At 35.9% G+C, this 8,643-nt stretch overlaps 1 non-coding gene across 1 annotated transcript; it reads left to right on the top strand.

The window, feature by feature from the left end:
- Positions 1 to 7,926: 7,926 nt before the first annotated feature.
- On the top strand, positions 7,927 to 8,033 carry LOC131894006 (U6 spliceosomal RNA). The gene has a single exon (XR_009374796.1). It is a non-coding gene; the product is annotated as a U6 spliceosomal RNA (small nuclear RNA).
- Positions 8,034 to 8,643: the final 610 nt, after the last annotated feature.

Raw genomic sequence — 8,643 nt, 5'->3', positions numbered from 1 at the left:
AAAATATCTAGTGTAAAAAAATCTTATGATGTCTTTAAATAAAATTCAAATGAAGGCCATAAGTTCTTTTATCACTGAATTCATATGGTAATTGTAATTAAAATAATGGATTGAGCTATAAAGCATATATATACTAAACAGACCACATCTGGAACATTTTGTTGAAATCTAGACAACACACTAAGAGGATGCATATTGTAGTAAAGTTGCTCCCAGGTATTTATTTGAAATTTGAAAAGAAAATAAAACTACATTGATTTTTCTGCTCGACAATATTTACTCATAAACACTTGTTGATTTTTCTGCTCGACAACATTTACTCATAAACACTTTTTATTTAATTTACATTTTAGAAATACCCTATAAGATGCATGAGATGATATATAATTTACAAATGGAAATGTGGGTCTGGGGAAATGTCTTACTGGTAAACTTTGTGGACTCCTCTTGCAGAAGACCAAGGTAGAGTTGCCTCCAGCCTCCATTGGTATTGCACTGAAGTGTTCATTTAGTCTCCCTCCACAAACAAATACAATATTTCTTGTTTGTTTGTGTTTTTGTTTTTTGAGACAGGGTTTCTCTGTGTAGTTTTGGTATCTGTCCTGGATCTCACTTTGTAGACCAGGCTGACCTTGAACTTACAGAGATCCACCAGCCTCTGCCTCCCAAGTGCTGGGATTAAAGACATGCACCACCACCGCCCAGCACAATAGTATTTTTTAAAAAAAATAAAAAGTAGATTAAGAATTTATGATATTTAAGACTTAAGTAACTCTTCAAATCCAAAATCTGGTCAGAAGTAAAACAAAGTTTAAAGCATTGGAGGGAGGCCTAAGTATTAATAACTATAATTCTGACATGAGTATGATTCTTCTTTATGCTGTGAGATTAATGAGTGGTAAACTGGAGCCATGTGCAGCACGAATCTTAAAATGTCTTATTAATAAAAACAAACATGGAGCGAGGTATTAGGGTGAACGCTAAAAGATCAGAGAAGCAGAACAAGTCACAGCCAACCTCACCTTGCCAACTTCTCAGCTGATCTTGTTTCTTCAAATTGAAAGTCTCTGAGTCCTCATCCAAATGGATCTCAGCTGAACTGATGCTAAAATGACTAAAAGTTTAAAAGGTGTAAAAGACCCTAGTTCCTGGTCCTCATGCCTTATCTACCTTTCTGCTTCCTGCCATCACTTCCTGGGATTAAAGGTGTGTGTCACTATGCCTGGCGCTTTCCAGTGTGGCCTTGAACTCACAGAGATCTGGATGGATCTCTGCCTCCCCAGTGATAGGATTAAAGGTGTGTGTGCCACCATTTTCTGCCCTCTATGTCTGTCTAGTGGCTGTTCTGTTCTCTGAACCCAGATAAGTTTATTAGGGTACACAATATAATCGGGATACAATATCACCACAGTCATGTTATTATAAATATAATTAAAATATTAATTATTGAAAATTTATTCAGTTTAGTAACTGAGACCAGTTTCTACATTGATGACTCATAGCCTTTCCCCTTATTCTGATCTCCAAATTCATAAATTCTGAACTAAACAATTATTGTCTATTTTGACTCAAAGATCTATTTCTTTCTTAAAATGATATTTTTGGATTCAATCTTTGAGAATTTTATAGAATGGATTTTCATCATATCCATATCGTACTTTTCTCCCTAAATCTTCCTAGAACCACGGCTCAGTCCTAATATCCCACTCAAGATCATGCCATTTGGTTTGTTTTATAACCTAGAGTTCAAAAAGTGCTGGAGCACAGTTAACTTATGGGAGTTTGCACTCTTAAAGAAAACTGTATCTCTCCCTCTTCAAACTATCATGTCGAGAAGACATCGTCTCACCCTATTCTTCTCAGACCTTTGGTTTTTACAGCTCCTCCGCCCTCTCTTTCGTGGTACCCCTTGAGCTTGTGGAAAGAGGCTATGCACAGATGTCCCATTTGTGTGTGAGCTCTGTACAAATGCTTATTATTTGTTTGTCTGGGTCCAGTTGTGAATTTCTGCGTTAATGACTTAGTTAGGATCATTGTTGCTGGAATAAAGCACTGTTACAAAAAGCAAAAGAAAGAGAAAATATCCTGTCTACAATTTCAAATCGGTATTCATCACTGAAAGAATTCAGGGTAGGAACTCATACTGTGCAGAATCTTAGATGTAGGAGCTTAAGCAGAGCCATGGAGTACTGCTGCTTTACTGACTTGTTTTGTCTGCTTTCTTATTAGCACTCAATCCTTCAAGCCCTGTAGTGGCAACACCCACAATAGAGGAGCCGTACAACATCAATCTGTAATTAAGAAAGTACTCTACTGGCTGGCCTATAGCTAGATCTCATGGAAACATTTTTTACTCAACTGAGTTTCTTCTTCACAGATTATTACAACTTTATTCAAGTTGATATAAAACTAGCCAGCATAGTGGCTTACCAATATACTTAAAGAAATTTCTCTGATTGTGATTGAGAACTACACGAATGACAGTTGTGTTATATAGCTAATAACAAAGTAAAAGTAGTAGGTTCACATCTAGGGCCTACGAGCTCATCAGTCGTAGGTTTTGGGACAGAGTAATAACAATCATAAGGCAATTGGTTATCACTATAACATTGAAGCCACTATTGAGCCAATAGCCATATAATTTCAAGATAGTCATTGTTGTAGTCCATAGTGTTCACAACTGTTTAACACTTGTTGATGATATTTCTCTTTCTTAGCAGCCTGCATAGGACCTTCTGGTGCCATGGAGGCTTGACCTCTGCAGGGAAGTTCTCCATGTTCTATGACAAACTGTGTGGTGTCTTCAACAATAGTCTTACAGTTAAGTTTCATGGACCACCAAAAGCAATGACAATAGATTAAATTGCTTTGAGCTTATCAAATTCTGCTGCTCAGTAAGCAAGACATATTGGACATTTTATTTGGCAACGTATGGGTTCTTTCAAGAGTATTATCCCTTAAGTAGAGTAACACCCATCCACTCATCCCCCTACACACACATCTGACAGAGACAAGACAGACAGACAGAGAGAGAATGATGTAAATATGTGGGTTATAATATGGCTTTTCAAAACATCCTTAGGTGGTTTTGTTGTTTATTTGTTTATTATTTTGCCCTCTTCTGTTTTAAGCCTAGGGTCTTATATGGGAATTAACTTTTGCAACAATGTGCTTTGAATACAAATTATGATTAGCTTAAGAGAAGCAGTGAATTCCCAAAGAAATTATTTTCCTGTCCATGTGCACATGTTGCTTTATGTTCCATCATGGAAAGTAGAGAAGACCATGGGGGAAGTATTTATGTTCTGACCACTGTTTCCTAAATCTATCCAGGCATGCAAATATAGAGACGTGTTTGTAAAATCATTGTAGAATTATTCAACTGCTATCTTTCTAGAGGATTTCTTCCTTCCTTCCTTTCTTCCTTTCTTTCTTTCTTTCTTTCTTTCTTTCTTTCTTTCTTTCTTTCTTTCTTTCTTTCTTATTTGTTTATTTATTTATTTACCTGAAACAAGGTCTGGCCTTGACTTCTGAAAAGACAAACCTGCATCTGAGTCTTGAATGTTGTGACCAAAATGTTTGCCCCAACATTCCCAGCTTGAGGGGTGTTATTCTTGAACTTGATGATTTAATCTGTAATATTAATACATATATCACACAATATCTGTTATTTATAGTCATTTGTATATCATTTAATTATATTGAATCTCCATAGGCTTTAGTTCTATCTTTGGATTTTTAAGTGTAAGTAAAACAAAATATTTAGCAATAGCACCTTGCTAGTAATATTTAATCCTCTATTATATCATAGAGTATAAGAATGAATTTAAAGTGAAAAATAATCTTCCTAATTATTTTTATTTTTAATTTATGAAAATTCAGTCTTTTTCCATTTTTCTTTATTAAGAAATTTTCTGCTCATTCTACATACCACCCACAGATCCCACGTCCTCCCTTCTCCCACCTCCCAGCCCTCTCTCCCAAGCCACCCCACATTCCCACATCTTCCAAATCAAGGTCTCCCCTGGGGAGTCAGCAGAGCCTGGCAGACTGAACTTAGGCAGGTCCAGGTGCAGTGGAAAAATTGAGTCTTAATATGTTGTCATGACTCATAACAACCTTTTTTTCATGTGATCTCTTTTCTCAACCTTCTAAATAGTTAGAACTGAAGAATTTTGCCATGAAATTCAGTTCTAATCATGTTCAAATTAAAATGAATTTTACTATGCCCATATCAAGTAGACTGATCAAATTTAAACATCATAAATTATCTGATGGCTGATTCTAAGACATCCTAAACATTGAAAAATATGTGCAGTGTGAGAAAAGGATTTGTTTGCCTTTGTCACAAGTTAATCAAAGCCCTAAGACTCCTAACAGAAATTCATGAGAAAACAGATAAAAGCAGAAACAAGAGTGTGTTTTTTATTCCATTACACTGCTTTGAAAGTTCTGTTTGTCACCATATGTTGAGTATGAGCATGGGTCTACTCTTGAGCAAGCCCAGCAGAGATTTGACATACTGAGTTTGCCAAAACATGCAGTGACAATCTGGTGCATTCAGAAGGGCCAGCATCATGAGAATAGAGAGTCAGTACTTCTGTGCAGTCATTAGTGTTTATGAAATCAGTTGAGCATAAAGAGGAAGTGTCACTGACTTTCAAGACAGCAGACTGACGTGAAGGAGTGCAGCAGAAATTATGATGATGGTGTGTCCAATTCTGTAGTTTTAACTGGGCATGTTCCTTTTTAGAGACATATAAGAAAAAACATTTGCAATGTTAAGAAGTATCTACTTAGTCCCCTTCACCCAGAGTGAGGGGAAAAGTCCATACTCATCATTACCTTTTTAAAACTGTTAGTAATGTCATATTATATTATTCATTCATAGCAGGTAAGGAAAAAAATGGTTCAAATATGGTTATAAATAAATATTCACCATAATAATATCACTATCCTGTTCAGATGGTCTTTCTACAATAGCACTTTCTATATTTTGAATAAATGGAAAATATGTTGATACTTATACTATATATTTGCATTATATGTGGTTCTTTATTTTGGTTGTTAACTTACTGTAAAATGTAGAATAAATTCAACAAAATTTTAATTGTAAACATTAATTTATGTCTTAAAACTTTTTGAGTATTTCATAAATGATACTTCACTTGAATTGTAGTATTTTTATTCACAATATTACACCACATGTCTTCAACAATTGGTTTAACTTTGGTTTGTTTTACTTTTGAGTCATCTTTCCTTAGAATAATTGACAGAATAACTTATCCCACATATAACGTAGAAATAGAATTCCTTCATTTTTTGTATCTCAGATTGAACATAAAGATAATCAAGCAATGTAATGTAACCTCATATAGAAAGAAAACAATTAGCTTTAACATTTAGTTATCATAAAAGAACTCTGCACCACATTCAAAACCTATGAATATGCAAAGCTTAAACAATAATATGGAAAAGAACACAATTAAAATCAAAAGACATGAATGGATTTTGCTAAAAATATTGTTTTTAAAAGTTCACAGACTTGCTGATAGTGAAAACCATTTTTGAGAATTTTCTCATCTGCTTCACTGTATCATCTAAATAGCTGGAACAAATTTGTCGTGTTTTCTTAACTGTGTTTCTCTGTGGATGTTGACAATACCTTCCTTCTATTCATCTCAAACCTATGCAAGTAGGCTTATGATTCTTCTTTTTTTTTTTTTTTAGTTTTTATTTTTTTTCCTATGAAGTTACATAGGTTGACATCTTGGAGTGTAAGGCTTTTGCAATTTGGAAAACAAGTGTAAACCACATGGTACCAAAATTAATATTTCTTGAGGTAAAGATTCTAAAATTCTAGGAGGTTCTCTTTCAAGATAAATAGAACTGAAAATTCTATAACTGAACCAGTTTATTCAATATGTTCTCAATAAGGAAGGAATCAAACAGGAGGTTGGTTTTTGAGAGAGAAAGTTATTTGACATTAAGGAAAGAATTCAGAATATGGCCACAGTTCTACTTGTTGGGTCTGTGAAGACAGCATATGAGTGTGCATGATGCGTACAAGTAATCAAACAGTATTTTGATGTTATTGCATTCTTGATGAAGAATAGACCGCTTTAAATGATCTCAAACTGAATTTTAATACTATTGTACAATGTATTATAAAATGGTTTTTCAGATTAATAAAAACTATCAAATAAACTTTTAAATCACAAAATATAATTGAGTCTGTGATTATGAAAGAAAAGTTAAATCAGTTAATTAAATGGTATTTTGTTTTGGAAGATATTTGCAATATTAAAAAATGATTAAGTCACTACTCAAGATATTCAAATTAGGGAATAGATAATTAATAGTAAAAGTAATGAAATACCAAGGCAAAATTTTGTCTATCGTTTAAACCATTCTTTAAATTCCACATATATTTCCAAACAAGATGTGTTTTATTTTTTTCTTTAATACAAACGTTAATATATTACAACTTTATGATAGGTATATATTCAGGATTTTTTTGTTACATTTGATCTTTTTTTTAATTCAGAATTTTTTTATTCATTTTACATACCAATTAAAGATCCCCTCCTCCTACCCCTCCAGCATCTCCTCCCTAACCCACCTCCCATTCCCTCCTACAAGAAGGTAAGACCTCCCATCGGGAGTCAGAAGAGATTTATAAATTCAGTAGAGGCAGGTCCAAGCCCCTCCTCCTGCCTCAAGGCTGTGGGAGGTGTCCCACCATAGTGGGCTCCAAAAAGCCAGTTCATGCACCAAGGATGGATTCTGATCCTGCTACCAGGGGGCCCCTTAACGATACAACTGTTCTGCTATACAGAGGGCCTAGTCCAATCCCACGCAGGCTCCATGGCTGTTGATCTAAATTTCATGAGTCCCCACTAGTTTGGTTTGGTTGTCTCTGTAGATTTCCCCATCATGATCTTGATTCCCTTGCTCATAGAATTCCTCTTCTCTCTCTTTGACTAGACTCCTGGAGCTTGGTCTGGTGCTTGGCTGTGGATCTCTGCATCTGCTTCCACCAGTTACTAGAGAATGGCTCTATGATGCTAGAGTATTTACCGATCTAGTTACTGGGATAAACCAGTTCAGGCACCCTCTCCACTATTGCTAGTAGTCTATTTGAACTGTATACAACATGGAAAAGGCTAGATACAAAAAGTTTTGAATCAGATATAGGCCCCAACGCTAATTGTCTTCTTTTAATCCCTTTACTCCCCATCAAAATTACCAAAAATTTTCAGAAATAACATAGACAATGATTAATATCAAAATATTTTTTGAGAATTGAATATGTAAATGTTGTGTTTTTCATCATTCCCATTCTTTCTTCTCTCTCTTCTAAACCTTCTTTGTCTCCTCCAATCTCAAATTAATAACATTTTCTCTTCTCTCCTTTAATTATCGATATATGACACATACGTGTGTGTGTGTGTGTGTGTGTGTGTGTGTGTGTTTGTGTGTCTTGTAGGAAATACAAAGTACCCAGTTCATTTAGTGTTGCTTGTGTATACCTGCATTTTGTCATCACTTGAGATTCTATAACTTATCAGAGTGCACATCCCTAAAGAAACTTATATATGACAGGGAATCAACACATATGAAATCACTTAAAGAAGAGTTGCACAACACCAGCTCACATGTCAATGTGGATGGGGAAATATCACAAAGCACTTCCTCTAAATGCAGAGCTGCATATAATTAAAGGCTGCTGAGAGAGGGAGAATTGCCTTTCTTCCCAGACAAAAGATAATGGTGTATGCAAAAAAGGATATAGGTATATTTTGTTGCTTGAAAATCTAATCAATTAATTGCTTTAGGGCCTTCTCATTATTTTCAGTTGCTCATTGATATTAAAAGTGTTTAATGGAAGGGTAAATCTGCAACTATTTTTAAGAAATAGTAGCTGTGCTTGCTTCGGCAGCACATGTACTAAAATCAGAACGATACAGAGAAGATTAGCATGGCCCCTGTGCAAGGATGACATGCAAATTCGTGAAGCATTCCATATTTTTGGTCCTGTGCTCATTGCATGAGTTGGCTGTTTGAAACCTGGGGCCTATGCAGGGTTGCTTGGCTCGGCCTGGGAGGAGGGGACTGGACCTGCCTGGACTGAGTCCACCAGGTTGATCTCAGTCCGCGGGGGGGGGGGGGGGGGGGGGGGGGGGGGGTGTTTGCCCTGGAGGAGGTGGGAATGAGGGGTGGGCTGGGGGAAGGTAAGGGGGGCGGGAGGGGGAGAACAAGGGAATCCGTGGCTGATATGTAGAACTGAATTGTATTGCAAAATTTAAAAAAAAAGAGAGAGAAATAGTAGCTTAAGAACAAATAGGAAGTATATAAATCAGCATTCTTTACCTAATTTGCAAGTATTTCCTTCATTAAAATGGTCTCCCTCTAAGCAACTAGCATCATCATAGAGCTCATCCGCAAGGGCTGCTGTTTATCCTCCAGAATGATCACCTAGCTTGGGTCAGTTTCACTAAGCCATGGTCAAGCTGCTTCACAAACGTCTGATCTATGCAGGTGCATAGAGCTTTATTTGTGAAATTATTAAGGCCACTCCACGTAGTTAAAAGGAGATTTATTTAGTGGTGTAACTTACAAATTAAGGGATAGGTAGGTTGC

The sequence above is a fragment of the Peromyscus eremicus genome, chromosome 16_21 (genome assembly GCF_949786415.1).
Source record: "Peromyscus eremicus chromosome 16_21, PerEre_H2_v1, whole genome shotgun sequence".
In the NCBI taxonomy this organism is placed as follows: domain Eukaryota; kingdom Metazoa; phylum Chordata; class Mammalia; order Rodentia; family Cricetidae; genus Peromyscus; species Peromyscus eremicus.
Note: the sequence above shows the minus strand (reverse complement) of the source record. Positions and strands in the feature narration are given on the sequence as shown.